Source organism: Mustela erminea, chromosome 17 (assembly GCF_009829155.1).
Source record: "Mustela erminea isolate mMusErm1 chromosome 17, mMusErm1.Pri, whole genome shotgun sequence".
Classification (NCBI taxonomy): domain Eukaryota; kingdom Metazoa; phylum Chordata; class Mammalia; order Carnivora; family Mustelidae; genus Mustela; species Mustela erminea.
Window position 1 is genome coordinate 43956339 of NC_045630.1, and position 26570 is coordinate 43982908.

The following is a 26570-nucleotide window of genomic DNA, read 5'->3' on the forward strand; positions in this document are numbered from 1 at the left end:
GACCTCAGCTTTCTGTGCTCCAGCCTCGGTGGAGAGGGTGGCCGAGGGAGAAGCGGAGGCCCCTGACCAGATTTCTTTATCACTTTGATAAGACCCCTACCGCCTTCTGGCTGTGCTCCTTGCCCTCAGCAGCCATGACAGCCTCGGCCCCCCGTAGCAGGCTGCTTCCTAAAACATAGCTGTCACCTACGTCCCCTTCAAGCCTCAGTGTTGCCTAGGTCACAAGGCTGCCTTGTGGAGCCTTTTACGGTCTGCTCCTTCTCCCTGATCTTACAGAGGACAGCTCTGTTCTACAAATCAACCAGTATCAGCTAGGTGAGTAGAAGCTGAGCGCAGAGGGGTAAAGTGGACAGGGAAGGGGGACCAACATCCCAAGGGTGACAGCGCTGGCCTTTGAGACACAGAGTCACTAGGGAAATAAACATAAAATGATGCCGTGGGGCAGGGACGGTCAATAAACGAACTAATGCCACCTGCTCGCACCTGTGAGCTGGTCCCGGCACTCAAGAGCCCTCGAGCCCTCAGCATACTTCTCAAGAGAGCCACGCCCACATCCTCAGAAGTGACCTAGAGGGGACATCTCCTGTCTCTCCTGTCTAGAGAAGTGAGTGAAGCAGCTGAGGTTCTCTGAACAGCAGACCCTGCCTTAACTGGGAGCCAGTAATGATGTGGCAGGCAAAATATTAAAGTGAGGGGTGCAGGGATGGGAGACAGCTCCCTACCCATGCCAGCCTCCCTGGGGAGGCCCCATGGCCACGTGACTGGGTTCCAGCCAATGCAGTGAGGAGAAGCACTATTTTGGGGTCTGGCCCGTAAAGGTCTCTGGTGCCTAGACCTGTGTGACTTTCCTCTGGTCCCTAGGGAGGCGGGGGCCGGAGGTGGTGGGATTGTAGGATGGAAGGAACCTGGATGCCAGCCACTGCTCAGAGGAGGCCTTCCTGCTAGTCCAGAAGGCCCTTTTTGGACTTTACATGAACAAGAAATATATTTCCACCAATTGGAGCCATATGTATTTTTAGGTTTATTCGTGATAGCACTTAGTGTTATCTTATGCAATGCAGGGAGTGAGGGTAGGACTTCCAGGGGCCCAAGCCTGAGAGACTTAAAAGTAAAAAGAGGAAGCAGCAAGGTCTAGGTTGTGGGGGGATGTCCCTCCTCATCCAGGAGCGGGACTGTTAGGGTGGGAACGGAGTAGCGGTATGGGCTGGCCCAGAGCAGGACAGGGGAGGGGAAGAAGTGGGAGAGAGAGAGATAACACACCTGGGGAGGCTGAGATTCGGGTCCTGGGAGGGACAGGGCGGCCCTTCCACTGGCTTGTCGGATCCCTTTTTCTCTGCAACCTCTCCATTTGTCCCCTTGTTTGGCTCCTGCATTTCCTTCCCCCTTCTGAGAGGACAAGCTTGCCTCTTCTGTGGAGGGCCAGAAAAGTCCTTCAAGAAATGCCAACCCCTAGAAAGCAATAACATCAATGGATTCAAATGTTAGCTAATTCAAATATTTGCACCAACAAATGTTAAAAAGCCAGTCAGTCACCCTCAGAGTTACTCCTAGGGGTGGAAGGGCGGGGCGGGGGGCTTGTGATCTAAGGCCAGGAGGTTTAGCTGAGAGTTTGGTGCATTTCTGGGAGGAGAAAACGTTTCGTTAAAAGCCTAGTGCTGATCTGAAAGGGAACAGAGCCAAGGAAACTACAAAGTCACTTCTGACCTTGGGAAAATAGAAGGCAAATCGCAGCCAGCGCCCCCCTCCCGGCCCAGAGGGAGCACTGAGCTCATCGCCTGCAAGGTTCTGTTCACTCCAGTAAGATGGTATTTAAAGGTTCAGTGTTTACCAAGTGGTGGCCTCTTAGGAGCCTGGAAGTTTTCTAGAAGGGACTTTGGGGGCCTTTGTGGTATGTTCCGTGACTGCCTCCCTCTGCTTGGCTTGAGCCCCTTCTCAGTCCCAGACTGTTGGGAGGAGGGTTCCCCAGCGAAGCCTTGGCTTCCTTGGAGCCTTTCCTGACAGAAAATTCCCCCAGGCTTTAGGCCAGGCCCTCCCTCAAAAACAAGCACACGGCGTGTTCTCTTCACGAACGTGCTCGGACCTCAGGAGAAATAGCTAAGGCAGGAGGACATAGAAGAATCGAGAACAATGGCCAGGAAGGGAATTCTTGAAGTACGATGGTAGATCTGGAAGTAGCTGAGAACTACCAGTAATAATCCAGAGGAAGAAGCATGAACCCTGGAGTCTGACTTCTGAAAATGTCTTTATTTCACCCTCGACTGGGAATAATATTTCTGTGTGTGCGATTGCAGGTTGAGAGGGTTTTTCCCCTCAACATGACTCCACTGCCTATGGCTTCCATCATTGTTGTTGGGAAGTCTGAGGTAGTCTACGTGTCACGCCTTCGCTGGTGATTTCGCTTCTCTCTGTTCTTGGTGGCAAGATCCTCTCCTGGCCTTTCTTATTCCTTGAAATGGGTCTAGTGTGAGTTTCTGTGTGTTCATTCTGCCTGGTACATGTTGTAATCCTCTCTGGATTCATGTCGTTCCTCGGTTCTGGAAAATTCTCTTCAAATGTTCTCTTTCCCCCATTCACTCTCCTTTCTCTTGGGATTCTCGTAAATGTTTATTCAGTTTTTTCATTCTATCCTCCATTCTTGCTTAATGCTTTTCATATGTTCTCTCTCTTTGTTCTGTATTTACACTTCACTTGTTCTCTCCACAGCGATTTCTCATTTCCTGTTTAAGCTCTTAATGGTGTTTTACCAAGGGGTGCCTGGAGGGTTCCATCAGTAGAGACGGAGTTGGTCTCAGAGTTGTGAGTTCAAGCCCCATGTTGGGTGTAGAGATTACTTCAAAAGAAAATATTTCCTAAAAAATAATAAATTATATATACATATATGGTGTATAGGTATGTATATAATATATATATATATATGGTGTATATATGGTGTGTGTGTGTGTGTGTGTGTGTGTGTGTGTGTATATATATATATATATATATATATATATATATATATATAGTGTTTCACCTACAAAATATTTTTTTGGTTCTTTTCTCAAACATGCCTGGTCACTTCTGGTGGTTTGTAATTCCCTCCTTTGTCACTCTTTTTTTCAATTTCTTTTTATGTTTTTTATACCATGACTTTCTATTCTGTATCTGATTGTTTCAATACCTGAAGCCCTTGTGGGGAGGCAGGGGTCTATGCTTGCTGTGGTGGTTTATTGCTTATGTGTTTGGTGATCTTTGATTGTGATCTTCTAGTTGGCTGATTTAATTTCTGGAAAACCTGCAGAACTAACATAAAGATGCTTTCCTCAGTGAGAATTTGCATTTGTTTCTTCTGGAAGCAAGGGCACTCCTGACCAGGGTTTCTGTTATCCCCGGGGTCCTTCACTTAACCTCAGCATCTTGGGTTCAGCTCCCTAATTTGTTGATGGCCCAAGGCTTGGTCTTCTACAGTTCTATTGGTCATCTGGACAATCTTCACCTTTAACTTATGCTCAACATTCCCAGTACTGGTTTTAGCTCATGGCTTTTAAGGCCTTTTTCAGTCCTTATAGAATCATTTACTATGAACCTGGCATTGAAATAATAATTATATTTTGTGCAAGATTGGTTGTGTAGTTGCAGAAGCCTTCAGAATTTCTAGCCCATCAAACTCCTGGAAGGTAAAGTCAAGATCTAAATTTTTATCCTGTTTCTGACATGTTCCAATTGCGAATCTTCGGCAGGGGTGGGTCTTAGCATTTTGTGTCTCTGTCAGACTCCCTGTGAAACCGCCTATAAGAATATCCACTGTGATTCTCATCTGTTTCCCACTACCACGTGCTGCACTTCGCAATAGAGGGCATTCACATGAATGACATGCCAGATTTTTATCATACCCAAGTCAATGTGGCAGGTAAGTAAAACACTACTGTAAGGGCCTAGTTAATAAGAGGGAGCCATTTTGTTGTTTATGCAGTAAACTTAGATTGACCTTATACAGTAAACTTAGATTGACCCTGCCCCTCCCAAAGGAACTTACTTGCAAAGCCCAGATACAAGGGCGGGTCAGGCCAGATAGAGACATCCAATCAGTGGGGAACGCATATATCTACTAGGGTGAACTGTAATTCAATTGGCCGCCCATGTGTGACCTAACATGACTGTGCAGTTTTCTCTGTGTATTGCAATCTCATTGGCCACCGGTGTATAGCCCAGCTAAACTACCTCTATAAAAGTTAGTCTGTGAGGCTGGGAGGGGTTGCCTCTTTGCAAGAGACGGCCCTTGACGGGTCAGTTTGATTCTCGATGCTTGGTACAAAATAAAGCTTTGCTTGACCTTCACTTTGTATCAGTCTCGCTCCTTTGATTATGGACCCTAACACTACAATAATCTGTGTTTGTCACAACTCTTAATGCATGTGAGATGTGGTTGTTGCAGACATAGGTAAGATACAGCTCGTGTTCTGTGACATTTTCATACCTTTCCTAATATTTTCCCCCACTCAAAATGGCATTTTAAAACACAAATCAACCAAAGACTTATTATGGGATAACATCAATTCTGAATTCTAACGATATAAAAAATACGAACAATTTGAAAACTTCAGAATTCTAAGCAGGCCTTAGGTTGCAAAGAGATCACTCAAGCTGCTTGAGGACATATAGGGGCTCATGGTGGTTCTGAAACCAGAAGGCCATTGGGATTCAGCCACATTCTGTTTCTACTCTGTTTCTGTGTCTCTCCATCGTATCATCATCATCATCTCTCTCTCTTTCTCTCCCCCTTATAGCCGTTGTTCACTCCCAGTTTCTGCTCCCTTGTAATCTCAGTTTGCACATGACCTTCATGGCCATTCCCTTCTTTGTATATCCTAATCTTTCCACCTTAACTTGCATGGTTAACCCCTTCCTTTTTCCAATAGTCACTAGCTTGGAATCCTGAAAGCGACCTTAAATGAGTATCTCAGTTTACCTTGTTAGCCTGGGCTGGCCCGTCTGTGAATTGGCTGCCACTGGGTCACCTTTGCCTCAAGGCAACTGTATCCAGGGAGACTGAACCACAAGCTTACAGGGGCTGGAGGCAGGGCAGTTTTCCTTAGAAGTCGTGTCTTGGCAGGCTTTCATGTAAGACAGACTTTACAGCTGTGGGGGAAACAACAAACAAAGGGTTTGTTACTAAGGGTTTATGGCAAGACCTGGTGACTGAGAGATGCTGGTCATTGAGAAAGATGAGGAGCTGAACAGCTGTTAGATACTAGGGGTTCCGTACATGTTAGTTTCCTGCCTGCAGAAACTTCCCAACCTCAACCCATGAGGACAGGTGACTTGCCGAGGTTCCCTTCCAACTTAGGGTTTTCATAGCATGAACGCACACATCTGAAAGCTCTCCTGGTAGTTGGGAACCTTTGATGTCTGCCTGGTTTAGCCTTATGCTTCTGGATGTGAGCACTAAGAAGAGATGGGGACTTCTCTGAAGTGACACAGAGCCGTGGAGCTGAGTTGGCAGGACTAAGGTGGCCTAATGGCTACCAGCATAGACTCCAGAGCCAGACCACCCAGGTGTGAACCTTGGATCCATCGTGTAATCCATTGTTAACTCCATGACCTTGGCCACATGTCTACCTCTTTGCGTCTCATTTCCTCCTGTGTGAACTAGAGGTAATAATTACCCTTATACAGTTGTGGTGATTGAATGACTTGATACACACAAAACCTTCACTCCATGATGCCGTAACAAAGGCCCAATAGACAGAACTTATCGTACTGTTCAAACTTCCAGAGGCCATCCTCCTGATCACATGCCTCTCCGTGACCCTCCTTGTAATTCACATCATAGAGCAATGAGTCTCCTCTTAGAATCTTCTGGAGGAGATGCCACAAACACTGCAGAAAATCTCATGGCCCTTAAGAAGTAGACATTCTTCCCTGGTTCTAACCTCATTCTGCTGCAACATGATTTCAGGTCGTCTTTGTGTTTCCTTGTCCTCAAAAGGAAGAAGGGTATGGACCCCTGATCCCTTGCCCATGTGCCAAATGGATCTACAGCTGGAGACCAGTTCCTTATCTTTACAGTGGGAGGAGGCCCAAAATACTTCAGAAACAGCTGGTAACAGCTGGAAAGAAGCAAGGGAAGCCTGCTACATTGAAACCTGCCCCTTCAGGGGCCGTGGCCTCTCCTCCTTCCCCTTAGGACTTTCCCTCTAAAGAACTTCCAGCTTAAAATGATGAAATCTGTCCCTGGATAAGATCAAATACCAAATATTTGGTATTTTCTAATAATACATGCGGAGTCTTTAAAAAGAAATATGTTTGGGTGGGTTTTGTTTGTTTGTTTGTTTTTAAGATCTTATTTATTTATTTGACAGAGAGAGAAACAGCAAGAGAAGGAAACAAGCAGGGGGAGTGGGAGAGGGAGAAGCAGGCTTCCCGCCGAGCAGGGAGCCTGGTGTAGGGCTCCATCCTAGGACCCTTGGGACCATGACTTGAGCAGAAGGCAGAAGCTTAACGACTGAGACACCCAGACGTTCCTGGGTGTGTTTTTATTAAAAGAAATCCTTTCTTCAAAATGTTACATTTCCTCTATTTTTAGAAGATGGTGGCATTCTCCAAGCATTTGAACGAGGTTTGTGGATGTCACTGGGCTTCCTGCCACACACACACGTGATCATGTCTGCATACACAGAGGTGCGGGCAGAGGAACTCACAGCTGCACACGTTGTTCTGGACACGTTTAAACACCAACACCTACCACATGGCCCTCACATATGCTCGTCTACACACATACCTGTGTCTACCTGTAGACATTTGGGTTCATGATGATGACTACACTACACACTAACACGTACATATGAACGAGTAGAAGCTAGTAAATCAAGCTGCTTCTGCAGGCCGTTGGCATGTCCTAGCATGGAGCACATGTCCACAGGGTGTCTTTAGTGTGGCTAATTCACCAACAGGTTTTGGGGTAGAAAAGACAGCTGTGTATTTATTTTCCGGGACGATCAGAAATCAGAATTCCCAACTTGCTAGGTTGCCCCATCTCTTCCCTGTCCTATACTTGGCCCTTGAGTGAAATGACTGAGCTTTGAATGGAACTGGGGCTGGAGGGTTGTTCTAATTCAGAGCAATGGGTTCTGGAACGTGGGCCCTTGAAAGAGTCCCATGGTGCCTAAGCCATGTCCACGACGGAAGGAGAAGTAAAGAGCTCACCACTGGAAACACGTGTCCAGAAAAGAGCAAGTTTCTCCTGTCCTAGAGCCAAGGAACAACCAGGTGCCTGTGGCGTCCCTGGGGAAGGGGGAGGGCGGTGCAGGCACAGACCGTGTCCTGTGAGAGGAAAGAGCCGGGAGGGCAGGATGGGAGGAAAATCTGAATCTATAAGTTTGTTTTTTACACAAACCAGACTCATAAGTTTGCTTTATTTCGGCTGGAACTCACATCACAGCCGCCCTATTTACTGACCTACCGGCTGCATTCCTTAGAACTGGTTTTGTTCCCATTCAAAAGGAAACCAGGCAGAGCTGGGAAAATATTTCCTCAGCCAGCTCCTCAGAGCACTGCTGTCTGAGGGAGACCATCTGGCCGAGATGCCCTCCAAGTAAATGCAGCTTTGTCCCCTCCCTGCAGAGAGGAGGGAGTGGGGAAAGGGCAGAAGAAAAGGCAGGGCGGTGTGGCAGTCATTCTAAGGGCGCTTCCTCGGGTCCCTGGGGCCCCTGGAGGCCAGTGGTGCAACTCTAGCTCTCTGGGGACCAGGGGTGTGAGCGCTGTTCCCCACTGCCCCTTTGGAGCTGCCAAAACTGAAATCACTGAACACAGAGTTAGGGGGAGATGCTCAGTGGGGCTCCAACTTCCAGTATTTCTGCCATAGACATACAACCCATGTATATAAACTCAAGAGCACAGATAATAATAAAACACAGTAAAATAATCAGTGCATGATGAATTTTCATTATTTCTTATCTTTGTTACTATCTCTCAGGATTTATTATCTTTGTTTTTTAATGTGATATTGTCACATTAAACTCCTATAACTTAATTCCAAATGATGTATGCCTTTAACAAGCAGCTCACAAGGTCCTGAAAATTGGACAGTTCAATCTTGTGAGCCAGTGTGGGCTGGCTTCAGAGTACGGGGCCAGAGCTCCTTTTTCACTTAGAGTCTGGGGATAAATGCACTGGTGTTAGAACCGCTCCCATTAAAAGCCATGGCCACACCACCAAGGGAGGCTTAGAATGGGCTCCATTTCCTTAAGGAGATTGTCTTCGGACGGTAGAATAGACACCAGCTTGAGAGAGAAAAGAGGTTGAAAAACACTTTTGGAGGGTGCCTTGGTGGCCTAGTTGGTTAAGCAACTGTCTTCCTTTCAAGTCATGATCCTGGAGTCCCAGGATCGAGTCAAGCATTGGGCTCCCAGCTCCATGGGAAGTCTGCTTCTCCCTCTGATCTTCTCCCTTATGCTCTCTCTCACTGTCTCTCTCTCAAATAAATAAATAAAATCTTTTTAAAAAAGAAAAGAAAAGAAAAGTAAAGAAAAACACTCTTGGGCTAGGGGGGAGGTGGGGGGGAGGGTAGTCTACTTACCACGTGTAGTTGACCAGCATAGCTCAACACACAGGTCAGGAGTCTCCACCTTCCCCAGCCAGCTCTAAATCCTATGTGCTTCAGCTGACGCCATCAAGATTACATGACAACTACTGGTTTTGTTCCCTTGAAACCCTTGTACTCTAAGGATGGTTCTCCACTGATCTCAGAAGCTAAGTAGGGTTGGGCCTGGTTAGTACTTGGATGGGAGGATGGTTCTCTGGTGGGAGCTCCCTGATGTTCCCTGGGTCTCAACACTTTGCCACTTAGCTGGAGGGTCCTGGAGGGTCTGTGACTATTGTGTCTCCCTCTTATTTCCTGGACCCCACCTAAAGGAGCCGGGATACTATTTGTCTCCCGAAGCTCTGCTGTGGGAAGCATTTGCTCATGAGAGGGAGAACATGTTCCCCAGCTGGGGTTGAGGGGGTCTACGCCTCTACCCCCAGCTCTGACTTTCTGAAAAATGACTGAGCTTTATCGAAGGCACACAGAGCCAGAAATGGCAGTGTGCAGAAAAAGAGAGTATAGGGACTGAAACCTGAGGGAAAAATCCATTGAGTGGCATTGCAGGACCAACAACAGAGCTATATTCACAGCTCTTGCAATTTGTTGAAGGACATATAGAGTGTGCCAGAAATAGGAACATCAGACAATAGACAGTGGGAAGCCTCTGAAGGGTTTAAAGGGTAGAGAGGTGGGCGTGAGCAGTGCTAATGGATTTGTGTTTTCCATTTGAGGGTCATCTGTGATGGCTGCTTATAGACACAATCAGCCCCATGGTTCTTCATACTCATCAGGACATTTGTGATGTTGGCCCTGTGATTTGGTGTCCCTCAGCCCCCTCTTGTCTTCATCTCCCTCCTGCCCCAGGTGGATACTATGGGTCTTCAGTGTACTCACCCCTCGTGCATGTCCCTGTCTTCCTCCATCATACCTACCCAGCAAAATCCAAACCTTGGTAGACCCAGCACTCTGTTCTGTACCATTCCCAAGCAAGCAGACATGAACAGAAGAAAACTACCCCTGCATGGCCTGGTCCTCTCCTTAATGCAAGACGACTCATCTCTAAATGAGGCTCAGTACTGCCGGGGTATCAGCTACATTTCCCCAGTCAATTCACCCCCAAGTCCCAGCTATGGGTTGAACAGCCTGTTCTATTGGGACAGGTCCCTTCCCTGAGACATTGAGTTGATCCCTTCTCCTCCTGTCTACTCAAGACCTTCACTACTGTGGTCTGCCCCTCTTTCTCTTGACACATCAATTCTTCCCTGTCTAGGGGAACAAAACTCTAAATTTCATACAATATTAAGACTTCTCTTTCTCTCAGTCCTGTCTGCTTCAGGCCGGAAGCTGCAGGTGCAGGAGGGATGGTGGTCCACTTGTCCTCTGTTTCCTTGCCTTGTTCATCTCCTCATCTTCTCTTCCCTCACTAGGCTGCCCCTTGGTCCCCCAGATTGTTGCTCGGAGAGGAGAAAGATGGAAGAGATAGAAAGGTCTTACTTGACCTAGTGATTTCTGAGCTCGTGATTTCTGGCCTTGGTGGGTACTTAGAGCTGCCATTCTTCTCTGGGATCCGATGAGTTTTTCTTGGTGATGCTCCTGTTGGGTTTCTCTGATGGCAGCTTCCTTGATGCAGATCATGCCTTTCCTCCAGCTGCCCATTTACTATTCCTTCCTTAGCTCATGGGCATCCTGGGGTCCACACCACACAGATTCTTTCTTTCCTCTGAGCAGTCTTCTTGGGAAGGGTCCCTTTATGGAGACGCCCAAGCCACCATCCCTATTCCAGGCTCCTATCAGGATATTGGTCCTACCATCATGAGGGAACGGAGGCTTCCCAACACAGCTCCCTCTGCTCCACTATGCCAAGATACTAGCCAGTCACAGTATCTTGCCTTTTATACCTTCATAGGCATGGGTCCTGCCTGTTATATATTCTCCATATGGTCTCCATATTCTCCTCCTCACTTGGTTTGGGGCAAGGTCTCTTCCCCTCCTAGGCAACACTCCTATAGCTTTCTACAAAAACTCAAATCCTCTTTTTTCTCTACCTCTCTCTGTCTCTGACTCCTCCTCCCCCAACTTCAGTCTCAACCCTTCAATACCCTCCAGGGGATTGAGGTACTTAGAGTTGCAAAACGGGTTTTCATTTATCTCCTTTGCAAGTCCTGCCTGGTGGCTTGGCTCCTCACTCTGCCACATGGGGTTGCTTTGCACCTATTGTTTTGTGCTAAACTTTTGGGCTCCAATCAAAACTGTGGGAGAAAGAGTCGTGTTTTAGCACCTTGCTACTCATATCCACATCCATCTCTGAATCTCCATGGTGTAGCCTGGAAAGCTGTGGCTGAACAAGAAAAGAGGACCTGGGTTGAGAAGCATAACTGTAGAGTAACTGTCTGGGCTGCTGAAACAGAATCCCATAGACAGGGTGCCTCAGTAACAAACATTGATTTCTCATGGTTTTGTAGGGTGGGAAGTCTGAGATTATGGCGCTGGCAGATCTGGTGTCCCATGAAAGCCCACTTCCTGACTCATAGATGGCCAACTTCCTGCTGTGGACGGAAGTGGGAGGGAGCTCTCTGGAGTCTCTTTTGTAAGGGCACTAACACTATCTGTGAGGGCTCTCCTCTCATGACCTAATCACTTCCCAGAGGGCCCCCTCCTAATACCATCCTATCAGAAGTTAGGATTTCAACCTAGGAATGGGCAGGGGGCACACAAACATTCAATCTACAGTAGTCATTTTCGTGGTGGAGCACCAGCGCAAAGGGCTATGAACATCCTCCAATTTTTGTTTCTAGCAAGACCTGGCCATTCATCTCTTCCTGGGTTCTTGTGCATATGTGACCCTGCTGAGGCAATGGAATGGCCCTCTTTCCCCTGTTTCCAGAAATACCCAAGAGCAGGGTAAGAGCCTTCCGGGGGATCGTGAGGCCAAAGTAGTGTGGTCTCCCCAGGCTCTCCTCCCAGGAGGCATGCCTCAGATGCATGTTCACTTCCTGAGTTGAAGGAGATATTAAACTCTTTCTTTAGTTTTTCCTTTGGGCTCTAGTTTCTCCCTGCAGGCCAGAAAAATATGGTTTAGCCCTTGGATCTTTTTCTACTTTTGCTATTTTCTTCTTTTTCTCCTTCTTTTGGTGACATTGCCCCTGACTCAATTCCATGTTCTTTAGCCGTTTTTGTCATTTTGATTCTTCTTCTTGATGGGGAATTATTCTGATGTAAATAAACTGCTTGCTCATGTCTAGCTGTTTTGTTCTTGTTTGTTCATTAAGACTCTTTATTTTTGTATACCTTTCCCCTCTGGTGGTTTTTTTTTTTCCTTTGAAACTCTTAACTTTCATTTTCCATTAATTATTCATATCTATTACATTTTATACATAACTTTACTTTGTTTCCTTGTAAATTATGTAATTATTTTTACTTTAAAAGATGCTTACATACCTGGTTTTAAAAATAATTATTCTGAAGGGTTTTTGTTTTTCTATTTTGTTCGGCCATTTGTCCGAGAATCACCTTTACAGCAAAAGTATCCCGTTTGGAATCATGTGTTGCATTTTGCTGCTGTGTCTCTTTAATCTCCTCCATCTGGATTGGTTCCTCAGTTTTTCCTTGACTTTCATGACCTTGACACGTTTGAGGATCATAGACCAGTTATTTTGTGATGTCTCTCACTGTGGATTTATTTTGATCCCTTTTGATTTGACTCGGGTTACGAGTCTTTGGCAGAAATATTATAGGAGTCGTCTGTGTCTCATTGAAACCTACCAAGAGAAGCTCAATCTACATTGAGCTTACATCACCCCTTGCTGAAGGGTCTTCTCCAGTCACAACAGTTGAGGCCGGATAGGCTTCTCCACAACTGTGATTTTCCTTATTCCTTTGTAACTAGCAAGTATTTTATGTAACTAAGAAATACTTTGAAACTATTTAGATATACCATTCCTCTTCAGACATGCAATTTATTCATTTCTTTATATTAGTTTAGACCAGAAGTCAACAAACTCTGTGTTTAAAGGGCCAGATAATAAATATTTTAGGTTTTGCAAGAGGCAAAGTTGAGGATATTATGTAGGTACTTTAAAAAAAAATAAATCAATTAACTATTTCTGGGAGAGAGCAAGCACTGGCAGGAAGAGGGGCAGAGGGAGAGACAGAATCTCAAGCAGGGTCCACGCTAGGTTAGAGCTCGATGTGGGGTTTGATCTCAGGACCCAGAGATCATGACCTGAGATGAAATCAAGATTCAGATGCTTAACTGAGCCACCCAGGTACCCCTTATGTAGGTACTATTATAACAAGAGGGGCAAAATTTTTTCTGCAGATTTTCACTGATGAAATTAAAAATGTAATTATTGAGTACTCTTTTTTTAAGGCAGGTCTCCTAATGAGAATGGAATTCTACCCTTGGTTGGGGAGAGATTAGATTTAATTGTTAAATCAAAGTTAGCATTCCCTATTATCATACTAATTACAGGTGTTCCCCTATAAAAATCACTCTTGTGGCCCATACAAAAACAGACAGCAGGCTGGATTTGATCCACAGGCCATAGCTTGCTGACTCATGGATTTGCCTTTTACTCGATGGGTTATAATCTCTTACTAACATGTATCTGGATGTTCAGATTATCCAAGGCTCTTCAAGCTGGCTTCTGTGCTCTTTTGCCTCCATCATTCTTTGGGCCCTTCATTGCCAGTGTCGTTTTGTACTTTCTCTGCTCCTGCCTTGAAAACAGGCATTTCTTCCAAGAACCGTAGTGTCTTTCAGTGGAGAGTAACACTCAGAAGCTGGGATCTGGGAGCCACATGTGCTCAGAGCTACTGGGCTGTTGCTCTTCCCAGGCCCTCTCAGTGGGCAGAGCTAGAACATGAGCATGTGTTTACAATGCTCTTGAATCAAATCTAATACTATGGGATAGTTTCTACTTTTCTCCCTTCCCATATCTGCAACAGAGAGAACCCTGGCTTTCACTATACTTGAAAGACTATCTCATTTGGTCACTCACCCCTATAGTCAATTTTCCATTACTGCTGCCAACCCTGCCCCTTACTGACACCTTCTTCATCCTGTTTGGCCTCTGATGTCCTTCTCTAGGCCACCCTGTGTGTGGACATCTGGTCACCATACACGGGCTCTGAGTCTCCGTGCAAGCTGCTTTTTTATGTGGCGCCTCCAGGTGCGCTTTTGGACTGACCCCTCATGACAGACCCTTCCACTCATGAATGCGTTCTTCATGCCCCCTCCCCTGGACCCCAACACCTCTTTTGGGCTGTCCCCACATGCATACCCCGCCTTCCTTCTACCCATGTGAACACCTTCCTGCTCTGCTTTGGCTCCAACACCTCATGCCGGTCCTCCCCTGCTCCGTGGATGCCCTCCTTACCCTGTCTGGGCTCAGACACCCAGTACTTGGCCTTCACCAGGCACAGATGAAAGCATTCCTCACTCAGTTCAGGCTCCAACACCCCATGCTAGGTCACCCCCCCCCCCCCCCCCCCCCCGCCACGGATGCTTACCTTTCTCTACTTTACCTAACAGCTTCAGGACTGAATTGTGCAGGAAGGGAAAGGAGTAATACTGCTTTCAAAACTCTTTACCAAGTTACTCAGATTTTTCTTAAGATACAGTAATAGCTAATGCTCGTGGTGCTTACTAAATGCTAGGCTGTGCTAAACAGTGTGCATGGAACCCAGATAATCCTCAGAGTTTCTACAGGAGGTCATTTAATTATAATCTCTAGTTCACAGATGAGGAAGTTGAGGCACAGAAAGGTTTAGTAACTTGCTGAGGTCACACAGCTGATAAGTGATGGAACCAGGACTTGGGTAACTCAGTTTCTAGAGTCCACGCTGTTAACCACTGTGCTGTACTGTATGCAGACTGCAAACCAAACTCAACGGCTAGAGCTAAGCTTCACAGGGAGGAAAATCATTGCTAAAATAAATATTTTGTCTTTTATGCAACGGTGCGAGTTTCTTTAGAATACGTACATAGCAACGGAATAAGCTATGTGAACCTTCAACTCTGCCAAAGTATTTTTCCAAAATGGTTTTACCAGTTTGCATTCCAACTAGGAGAATACAAGTTCATATTTTTTTCATTTCCTTGGCCATGTCCAGTGTTGTCAGACATTTGAATTTTTCCAGTCTGATGGGTGTGAATAGCCTTATTAATTTTCAAATTGGCATTCTCTGATTACTAGTGAGGTTGAGAACATTTCCACAAACATACAGAATTTGGGGTTTTCTCTTTGGTGAATTGTATGTTCATATTATTTGTCTATGGGTTTATAATTTTCTTACTGATCTCAGGACATTTTTTTTAAAAAATATAATATGGGTACAAATCCTTTGTTCAGTTATATATATTGCAAATAATTTCTCCTATTGTGTGGCTTGTTTTTCCTTTAATAGATGGTTTTCTTGTTACACAGAAGATTATAATTTTCAGGCAATCAAATTGATTACTCTTTTATGGTTTATATTTTCCACTGTTTCCATTGTTTCCAGAGTCTTCTCTACACAGAAGGCATAAAGATACACATTTATACAAAAGGCATACAGTTATACATTTTTATTTTCTTTTCAAAGTTTTAAAGTTTTGCTCTTGCAACATCTAGGTATCTTCTCCACCTGAAATTTATTTTTATGACCATTTATGAAGTGAATATCTAATTTTATTTTTTTCCATATGGATACCCAGTTGTCTCTGCATCATTTCTTTAGAAGTTCATCTTGTCCCTCTCGATTTAGAGCTATCTCTGTTGTTTGTCAACTCCCACATGTGTGGGTCTGTTTCTGGGTTTTCTAATCTGTTCCACTGGACTGTCTGTCTCTCCCAATAGGAACACCACACTGTCTTAATTGTGGTAGTTGGTTTTTGTTTTTGTTTTTTGGTTTGTTTGTTTTTAAGATTTCATTTATTTATTTGAAAGAGAGAGACAGTAAGAGAGAGCATGAGAGGGGAGAAGGTCCGAGGGAGAAGCAGACTCCCTATGGAGCTGGGAGCCCCATGAGGAACTCAATCCTGTGACTCCTGGATCATGACCTGAGCCGAAGGCAGTTGCTTAACCAACTGAGTCACCCAGGCACCCTTGTTTTGTTTTTAAAAGCAAAACCTCCTATCTAATTAGGGCAAAACTCTCCTGTTACGGCTGAACTTGGCTCTTTGCCTTTCCATATTAATTTTATAATTGGCTCGTCAAGTCTTTTTGTTTGTTAGCTTTTTGCAACTTCACTGCGGTGTACTTAATGCACAAAAACTACACTTTTCACATGTAAATTGGGTGAGTTTCAAAATAGGTATATACCCATAAGTCCTCAGCACAACCCAGCCATTTTCTTGCAACAGACAGACTCTGAGATGGCTCTCGATTTTCCCTGTCCCCTGCTAGCCATGCTCCCAGGTACCCCTGCTCTGGTCTGAATGTTGGTGCCCCTCCCCCCAAATTCACAGGTTGAAATCCTGATGCCCAAAGAGGCGGTGTTAGGAGGTGGAGCCTTGGCTGTGTGACTAGCTGAGGGTGGAGCCCTCAGGACTGAGATTGGTGCCATGAATGAAGAGGCTCCAGAGGGCTCCCTCCCACGAAGACTTGAACATGACCTCTAAGAGCAGCTTTATTTGCAGTAGCCTGTGGTAGCCTGGTTCTCGTCCACTTAATTCTATCATCTCTGTCAATTCTGCGTCTGTTTCAAATATTTTTCTTTTCATTAAGGGTCATATTTTCCTGCCTCTTTGCATGCCTGGGAAGATTTATTTGGATGCCAGACATTGTGAATTTAACACTGTTAGTTGCTGGATAGTTATTCTAGGATATGGTTAAGTTGCATAGGACTAGCTTGATTCTTTGACTTGCTTTCAAGCTATAAGCCAATCCAGAATAACCTTTTATTCTAAGGCTAATTTGGCCCCATTCCTGAGGTGATGCTCCTCTGAGGTGACGCCTCTCTGTGCCCTGTGAGTTAGGAGACGTTTCACTTCCGGCTGGAGGGACCCGGAACTACTTCCTTGAGCTGTGTGAGCAACAAGGATCATTCCGCCCGCTCTTCTGCACGGTCGTTTCCTCACACGCATGCGCTGATCAGTCTTAGGGGGAGACTTGAGGTGAAGGCTCAGGAACTGTCTGTGGGTGCAGCTCTCTCCTCTCCAGCACTCTTCCCTGCAGAGCCTGGCCAACTTGGACTTCCAAAACTCCGAACTCTGGCCCTTAGTTCGGAGATCACTTTGTTTCCCTTCTCTTAGAAGTCATTATTCTATGCTGCTGTTGTCCAAAGTGCGAAAACCATTATTTCATATATTCTGTCTGTTTTTGTTTGTTTGTTTTAGTTATTTAAGGGAGGAGGATAAATCTAGCCCTTGTTACTTAGTATGGGCAGAAATGGAAGTCTTTATTCTCTTTTCTTGCCTGCATGTCTACCACCGCAAGTACTTAGAAAATATTTTAAAATCACACAATATATATTTTCTGTAGATGTGATAAAATTCTAATACATTAATACATAAAGCAACATTACTACGTCTGGGATCCACTCTGTTGATTATGTTCCTAGGGATGGCCCCTCCTCCCGGGAGAACTGGGTGAGGTATGCAGCACAAGGGTTAGGCTACAGTGAGGGACAAACTTGTGCCTTTCCATTCAGCAGATCCTGCCTATGTAAGTACATGAGTGTAATGTTATTGTTGAGGTAGAGTAGAAATGGCCCCAAACCCTACAATACCTCCCATTTAAAAAACAAAACCTAAAATCTCTCCCTGATTTCACATTTCTACTTGTAACTATTGCCCCATTTCTCTGTCCTGTACAATGAGCTTCTTCAAAGAGTTACCTAAATTTGCTCTCTCATCTTCTCCTTCGATTCCTGTCTGGTTGGGCTTGGACTTCACCATTCCACTGAAGCAGTCGTCAGGGGCCCCAGTGTCCTCCACACTGTTGGACCCCACAGCCGTTCCTCATCTTACGTAGCTCCTCAGATGCACTAGCCCACCATGCCTTCCTTCTGGAAACCTCCTTTTCCCTTGGTCTCTGGGAAGTCACTCTCATCATCTCTCTTCCTACCTCTCTGGAAGCTCCAGAGATGGATCTCTTTTCCTAGTTCCTCTTCCTCTTTCTGACCTCTTTCCTATCTATAGTTACTCCCTTACATGATATACCAAGTCCATGGCTCTAAATATCATTTCTATGTTGATGACTTCCAAATCTACCTCCCCATCTCCAACCCCTGCCCTGCATCAGACTCCTCTTTTCAATGACCTACTTATCATAAATGGATATTATAAACTTAAGTCTCATACTAAACTTGGTTTTCCCTCTCAAATCTGGGTTCTCTGTAGCCTTCCCCATAAATGACGTGTTCACCCTGCCTGCCAATCATTCAGGTCAAAAATTTTGGAGTTAATCTTTCCTTCTGTTACATTTCACATGCAGCCCAACAGCAAAGCCTGTCAGCTGTACCTTTGAGTCTAACCATTTATCACAGTCTCTAGCAGGACACTCCTGTCTGAGCCACCACCAGATTCTCCAACAGCTTCTTAGCTCACATGGCATGGACGCAAAAGGCTCACGAGGCCATGCACGATCAGTCACTCCTGCTGATTCTTTGGCCTCATCTCCTGCTCCCCCCTTTTTTCTTTCTTTCTTTTTTTAAAAAAAGATTTTATTTATTTATTTGACAGACAGAGATCACATGTAGGCAGAGAGGCAGGTAGAGAGAGGGAGGGGGAAGCAGGTTCCCTGCTAAGCAGAGAGCCTGATGTGAGGCTCGATCCCAGGACCCTGGGATCATGACCTGAGTTGAAGGCAAAAGCTTTAACCCCCTGAGCCCACCCCAGTGCCCTATCTCCTACCCTCTTTCTGATTCAACCACCTGGGTGCCTTTGCACACTCCCTCTTCATTCATTTGTACCTGCTGTTTTTTTCTTTCAGGAGAACACTTCCCCCAGCTAGCCCCATGATATCTTCCCCCTCTTCACTTGAGTCACCTTATAAATGTCAACTTACAAAAGAGATTCAATCACCCTTCTTGTTCCAGTCATTGTTCTATTTAAACATTTATAACCACTTACCATGTTATTAGCTCATTACTTCATCCACATCTCTCACCCCCACTAGAATGTGCCATGGAAGCATGACTGAGAACTACTGCCACCGGTTATATAATAACATTATTTTTTTAAAGAAAAAAAAAAAGCAGAAGAGAGTGACCCATACAATCCAATGCATTAGAGACGTCCAAACTAGTAAGTACTGAAAAATGTCTATCTGGGTAGGCAGTTGAGAAGACCAGCCACCTGGAGAGCAGCTTTTTGGGCTGCTGGGTGGAGATGACAGATTGCAGCGGGTTGAGTATCTCCTCTCCCCCACAGTCTCCCAATTCTTCCCTCAAAAAACTCTTTGTCACTCTTTCCCCGCCTTTCAGTCCTCATAATCACACAGTCATACCTATATGCTAACCATTCCTCATGGGGCATTAGCAGTCCTTGCTGTCCAGCAGGGGCACAGTCTGATGAAGGAGGACTCAGCTCAAGGAGCTCCTAGTCAGATGGAGAAGGGAGGAGGTGTAGAAATAATGATTATTTAAAAACAACAAAATATAAAAGCAAAACAAAAATGCTCCTACTGTCAAGGAAGTGCATGCTAAAGCCATGCCAGGGAGAAGGGGCTGATCAGGGAAGGAGAGGAGGCAGGGACACCCTCTCTGGCTTGGGAGCCCTGGGACCGAGTGGGATGTGACATCCATAATTCACAGCCGATCAGTCCCGCAGGACCTTGCGCTCTGACCCCTTCAGAAACCCCTGTGTTCTCTGACAGCTGAGCCCGTCTCCTTGGAGGCCTAGGGCAGGAAGGCTGCTCTGGGAGATGGACTCAGAAGCCTCACAGCCAGGATGACTGATGAGCAGGCAAGGGCTGTTCAGGGCGGTCTGAGCAGAGAGAGAAGTGCTGTAGCAAACAGGGCTCTGTGTGTAGAGATCGCTGAAGGCCGAAGGACAGGACCCGGCAGAACAGCAAACTCGTAAGAGCGGAAGTAACAAGGAGGGTGCACCAAGAAAGCTGAGAAGGGCTGTCAGTGAAAGATGAAGGAAACAAGAAGCCAAGAGAGAAGACAGCTTCGCCGTAAGTGGGGGGTCACTGAGAGCGATGGGCGAATGTTCCAGAAAACTCCCTGCTGTAACGCCTGGGGACACCTCCTTTGGATTTGGTCCTTAGCAGGTCCCTGGGGGAAGCTGGGGAGAGCAGTATCCCTGGAGAGGAGGAGGCAGAAACCAGGTTTCAGTGGGCGGGGCTGCCCATGGAAAAGCAAGGAAGGGGATCCCTGTCGGTGGGATTGCCAGATTTAGCAGAAGAAAATTCGGAATACCCTGTTAAACCGGAATTCATTAGAAATTTTAGATAAGCAATTATTTATTTATTTATTTATTTATATATTTTGAGAGAGACAGTGCAAGAGCAGGAGGGGGAGGGGCAGAGGGAGCCAGAATCTGAGGCCGCTTTCAGGCTCAGCACAAAGCCCGACCTGGGGCTCCATCCCACGACCCTGAGACCATGAGCTGAGCCGAAATCAAGAACCAGATACTAAACTGGCTGAGCCACCCAGGTGCCCCCTGATAAACAATTTTTAAATAAGTCCGTCCTGTGTATTCATTGTCTGTCTGCAATTCAAATTTAACTCGGTGTCCTGTGTTTTGTGCAGACAGCCTACCGGAACGGCATGCGGACTTCCCCGTCAGGCCGCACGGCTGGGAAGAAAAGATGAGCACTCAGGGCCAGTGCTGGAAGGGAAAGTTGTGGGAAAAGTTGTGTCTAGGCGGGATCATCGGAGCGTGTAGAGCAGACAGCAAAGCTTTCTGTTCCCTGCGTGGAGGCTGAAGGGAAACACTATAGTGGCAGAGGCTATGGCACTGAGGGGGAGTAATTGATTATTCGAACTCTGGGCTTGTATCCAGACCAGAAATCATTTCCTTGGACCCACCCATAAGAAGTAGACAGTCCCTCCCTGACCCTCCTTCCTGCAAAAAGCTCAGAAAATATAAATCACCAGTTTTAATTTGCAAGTCGATTGCTGCTGCTTTGACATTGTGGGGTTGTGGGTTAATAAGAGCTCTCGCCAGTAAATTTTTTTTCTCTTGTTCTTTTTCTTGGTGTTCTAATGGACCACCATAGCGGCAAACATTTTTCTAAATGGAGCAATCCACTTTGCCAACGTCAACATTTCTTAAAACCCCATCGCCAGAGAGAACCGCGTTTGATAGCTGGATGCCTTGACCAGTTCAGGCCCTCCGCCTGGGTCTTTCCAAGCAAACGAATCAGAGATGTCCTATGATCAAGCCCCTCTTTCCTCTTTCTGTATTTTAACCTCCTTGGGAGTGGCGAAGCTGACAAAGCTCATTTGATGACGAAAGAATGTTTTCATTGGGGTCCCCACATGACATAGTCAACAACTGTTTCTCTCCTTTCTTACACCCCATTCCAACTCACATCTGGTTTGAAAACCGGAACGCTGGTGTCCTATGCCTCTAATTCCTGAGATTTCTGCTAGACTGGTAGCCTTCATCAGTTTTCTGTTGCTGTGTTTGTGAGACAGACAGAAAGAAAGAGATTCCTTTCACTTTCCACAAATACCCTAAATCTGTTTTGTTTTACTTTGTTTGTGGGGAGTCCACCCTACCGCGTGTAGTGCTTTGCTGGGTTAGAGGCATGTAGACCCCACAGCAGGAGAAGCTCTGTGGCTTCTGCCGCCCCTCCTAAGAATGTCCCTGGCAGTGGGGGGAGGGAGGGCAGCGGTGGGGAGGGCGCGCCTGGGTGGCTCAGTGGTTAAGCATCTGCCTTCGGCTCAGGTCATGATCGCAGGGTCCTGGGATCGAGTCCTGCATCAGGCTCCCCACTCAGTAGGGAGTCAACTTCTCCCTCTGAGTCTCTCCCTTCTCACGCTCTCTCTCAAATAAATAAATAAAATCTTTTTTAAAAAATAAAAAAAGAGGGCGCCTGGGTGGCTCAGTTGGTTAAGCGACTGCATTCAGTTTAGGTCATGATCCTGGAGAACTGGGATTGAGTCCCACATCAGGCTCCCTGCTTCTCCCTCTGACACCCCCCTTGTCATGCTCTCTTTCTCTCATTCTCTTTCAAATAAATAAATAAAATCTTTAAAAAAAATAAAAAGAAAAAAAGAAAAGAAGGAGAATATCTCTGGTCACTATGTGCACATTAGCAAACATCTTCCTCCTTCATAGGGTACTATGAAACTTCCAGTAAGGAAAAAAAAATGACAATATAGGGCTGACAAACTCTTTTTCTTCTGAATTGCTTATTCTATATTAGCTTCAAAACAAGTGTTTGGGGGCGCCTGGGTGGCTCAGTGGGTTAAGCCTCTGCCTTCAGCTCAGGTCATGGTCTCAGGGTCCTGAGATCGAGCCCCGTATCAGGCTTTCTGCTCAGTGGGGAGCCTGCTTCCCTTCCTCTCTCTCTCTCTCTGCCTGCCTCTCTGCCTACTTGTGATCTCTGTCTGTCAAATAAATAAATAAAATCTTAAAAAAAAAAAAAAAACAACCCAATAAGTGTTTGCTCAGTCGATTAAGCTTTTGGTTCAGGTCATGATCTCAGGGTCCTGGGATCCAGCCCTCGGTCTGGCTCCCTGCTCAGCGGGGGAGTCTGCCCCTGCCCTTCCCCCACCCCCATCCCCAGCTCATGCTCTCTCTCTCTCTCTCTCTCAAATAAATAAAATCTTTAAAAAACAAATAAAAATTTGAAAAACCTGCAAGTGTTTGCCAACTGTTTTTTTTTTTTTTTAAATTTTGGAAGACTTTACTTATTTATTTGACTGAGAGATAGAGCCAGAGAACACAAGCAGGGGGAAGGAGCAGAGGGAGAGGGAGAGGCAGACTCCCCACTGAGCAGGCAGCCCCATGCGGGGCTCCATCCCAGGACCCGAGATTATGACCTGAGCCAAAGGCAGACGCTTAACCCATTGAGCCACCCTGGTGCCCCATTTGCCAGCTTCCTTTCCAAGAAAGCACCACGGAGTGCCCCCAGTACTGCTGGTTCTGTTCCCAGCTTTGACAGAATCCATACAAGTAGAGAACAGTTAGTTTGAACAGACAGTCTCAAGATAATCCAGAATTTTGCCTTTTGCTTCCTCTTGGGTGCAGCGCTCAGGCTAGAGCGAGGTCTTCTGTGGTACGTGTTCAGGATCTGGTGCAGGGAGGAGGTTATGCTTGGGGCCTGACCTCAAATAAAATAGTTCCACCCAGTTAAAGAGTAATTTAACACTCTTTCTGTGGCATCTATCCCAAGAGGTGGACAAGTACAGAAGAGCTAGAGCTAAAGTTGAGGCCAGGACAGGAAAGGAAACTTTCTTCATAGATCAAAATATTTGCTGAGCCTCAAGCAGGCACGTCCTGACAGGCCCGTCTGGGTGACTGCCCTCTTGCGAGGCTAACCAGGGTGCCGGGGTGGCGTGGCCCAATATCGGGGTGGGAGTGGGAGGAGCATGTGGCCTGAATCACCTCATCTGGAGGCTGAAGACCTTAGACTATTTAACCCAGAAAGGACTTTGAGTTCTTATAGTCCAGAAACTCCTCGATTTATATAATTTCACAGTCTCTCACAACCTGCAGCAGGAGCGGGAAACATAATATAAAAAAATAACGGGCTATTAGTTATTATTTTGCTAGTTAAACAAATAAAACACTCCTCTGTCATTTCAGGAAAGGACACTTTAACATAGACAATATGAAAGACTTATTCTCTCACTCTTAACATGAAAGAACTACCCCAGTCCTTTCTGAGAAAGTCAGCGTTAAACTTACGCAGCATCACAAAGATATTTTAAAATATGTGTGTGCACACATCTGTATTCCTATGTGCACACATTTATCCTCCTCCCGCTCCTTACCTTCTTCTTATCGCCCAGGCAGCCCTGGTGGAGTGATGTGGCTCCTGGACTCTGGACCACAAGCCCGAGTTCAAATCCAGGCTCTGCCACTTGGGATCTGAAGAACCTCAGATAATTTACTTAACTTCTCTGAACTTGTTGGTTTTATTATCTATAAGTGAAGGTCATAATAGTAGGACATACTTGGGGCACCTGGGTGGCTCAGTTGATTAAAGCCTCTGCCTTCAGCTCAGGTCATGATCTCAGGGTCCTGGGATTGAGCTCTCGGGCTTTCTGCTCAGCAGGGAACCTGCTTCCCTCTCTCTCTGCCTGCCTCTCTGCCTACTTGTGATCTCTGTCTGTCAAATAAATAAATAAAATCTTAAAAAAAAAAAAAAAGAATAGTAGGACATACTTGCCCTAAGTAATCTTGAGGATTCAATGAGTTGATATGTGAAAAACGCTTAGCGCACAGGAAGTAGCCGGTAAATGACAGCCATTGTTATAACAGTGCGGGGACTGGTGACGCCTTCCTAAGCTGGTCCCTGGGAGCCATTGATGGAGCAACCCTTTTCTCTTTGGGGGGGTGGGGTTGGGGGAGGTGGGGAGACTGAAGTCTGAAGCAGGCATGATGTCTCCAGCTAAGGTCTGTGAGTGAGCAGGACAGGAGAACCCAAGTCTTCTGATAGACCTCTGAGGATGTGCTGGAACCATGAACGTGGCCAGTGGCTGGGGTGGGGCCGGGAAGCCATGGGCAAGTGTGCAGGTGTGGTGGGGGCAGGAGTCCGTGCTGTAACAGAGCACGATGACCTGGTTGGGAGCCACCAGCGACCAGGGGATCTGCCCACCATACTCTCCTTTCTCTGTCCTTTAATCAGAAGAAGATGAAAATGAGTAGGTTACAGCCTGGGGAGGGGGGATGGACACGGTGGTCCCCATGTGGGAAAGGAGTGGGGGAGTAGCAACACCCCCTGCACCCCTTCCTCCCCCCTTCAGTCCAGCCACAGGACCCCCCCGCTGAGTCCCCATCCTGCCTCCTCCCTGTCTGGGGGGTGGGCCACCTCTGGGGACAGAATCTGTTGGGTGGAGGGCCTGCCCTCCCTGTCACCAGTGGACAGAGGGGCCAGGGCTGGAATAACAAATGCCCCAGCCCTCTGACGTGTTTCTTTTGCTGCCGTGCCCCTGGGAGCTGCTCCCTACTTCCTAAGCAGACACTGCCTGGGCGCAGGCTGCTGGCTCAGGTGGGATGGCTTCCTGCGGCCGCTGCTGGACCCACATTGCTGGGGCTGCGGGCTGATTTCATGGGAACCAGCTGCCCGAGGCAGGGTCCTCCACCCCGGCTGCCCCACCACCCTTCACACCTCACTTCCAGCCTCCCCACTGCTTGCCGATCACATGCTCCAGGAAGGAAGAAGAAAAAGAAAATGACCCCAAAAGGGAGGGGGGTCTCTATGAGGAAAACTAGACTTTCCCAGAAACCCTCTAGCAGCTTCCGCAGAGTCCTCATAGGTCGGAGCTGGGCCACGTGGCTGATCCTACCTACAAGAGAGACTGGGAGATGTCATCTTGTCTCTGGGCGACAGACTGTGGTTTCATTAATAAGGAAGGAGAGAACGGATATTGGGCAGAAACTGTCGTCTGCCAGAAAAGTGTAACCAGAATAGACTCGAGTCTTTTCACTTCCCTTCTGCTCCAAAGCCTCGCTTGGCGGGCTCCCATGTGACGGGACCACCAGCCCCGCTCCAGCAGCCCGAAGGGCAGTTCGGGTCTATACTGAAAGCCTTTTGCACACGGGTAGTGGATCATGGCACACACCGGCCCCGCCAACCTCTTTTATGAGTCTCTTTATACTTCCCTCTGCCTCCTCTCAACAGTGGCCCCTATCTCCTGTTCTCTTCTTGCACAACCAAACATACCAAGCCCAGCCTGGCCTGGCCCCAGGCCTCCGACCTCCTCTTGTGTGTTTCCACATTTTCCCTCATTCGTCCACAGGCCCTTTCTGTGGAAATCCATTTGGGCCCTGGGCTCTTCCACGTCTGGGCCTCCCTCTGTCTCCCCTCAAAGCACAACCAAGGCTGAAAGCAAAGAATCCGGAAGATGATGTTAAGGTTTGGAAAACACCTTCTGCTCTGTCTCCTGCTACCCAGGTGACCATGGAGCCAGCATAAACCAGCCTCGCTCACACACGGTCAACCCTGCACACAGCTGTCAGACACCTGTCCCAGCCAGCGAGTGCCGGTCCTGCCTGGTCCCCTCAGCTCCCTGCTCTCCTGCTCCCAGGTTTCCACAGGAGGGTCCCTTTCCACTTGGATACCTGTTCGTTTCAGCCAAGTAATTTCCAGCGGCTCCTTGAAGGCCACGTAAGACAGACTCTGAGAAGGCTCCCGGTTAACCTTGTCCACTTCCAAGCTAGGCAGTCCAGGCCCTGAAAATAAGCGCCTGGCTTACATTCTTCGTATCTGACGTGGTATTCAACCTTTCGATCCCATATTTTCTTTATCTCTGTTCTTTCTCTGCCATTAGACTGGGAGCAAGTAGAGGGTATGGGCCTCGTCTCCTCTCAACCTCTGCACAAAGGTTACTCCTCCCCGCCCCACCAGCTGGAGCGTTTTGGGCAACTTCCACATGTCAGGCACTGAGGTCGGTGCTGAGGAGAGAAGACAGACCCAGGCCTGGCTTCCCTCAGGATCGGCCTCCCCTCCTTTTCCTGCCCCCAGCACAGTGCTCGGCCCAAGCCACCGGATGACGGACCACTCTCTTAATGAGGCAGGGGGTTGAGATTCAGCCTCGAGATGACCCCCTCACGGTCTTCCCGGGCGCCAAGTTCATAGGGCCCTGGCGGTCCCTCAGCAGGGTCCCCAGGCCGCCTCCTCCCAGCATCCCGGCATCCGGTGTTACTGTTGGCTCAGCCGCCTGCCATGCGGCCAGAGGCTGAAGGAGCTTTTATTCCAAACGAGGGCAGTCAGCTGAATTTCCAAATCAAAGATTTTTCCACTTCAATTTTTCTCCTTTTCTCTTTTGCCCAAATAACACGTTCATTCTGTGGAAAGGGGATGGGGCAGTCGTCCATCCGAGGGTTAAAGACTTTATGAGGAGTCCCTGGAGGGGATGGCCAGGGCTCAGGCCAAAGCCCTCCTCGAGTCTCAGGCGG

General features: G+C 47.0%; 1 long non-coding RNA gene across 2 annotated transcripts in view; it reads right to left on the reverse strand.

The window, feature by feature from the left end:
- The window catches only part of LOC116576570, a 48189-nt gene that overhangs the window by 2994 nt on the left and 18625 nt on the right, over window positions 1–26570 (reverse strand). For both annotated transcript variants that reach the window (XR_004280208.1, XR_004280209.1), the window contains exons 2-4: window positions 4946–5115; window positions 1829–2849; window positions 1261–1449 (exon numbers count right to left, since the gene is read on the reverse strand). This is a non-coding gene — a long non-coding RNA (uncharacterized LOC116576570). The remainder of the gene's footprint in view (window positions 1–1260; window positions 1450–1828; window positions 2850–4945; window positions 5116–26570) is intronic.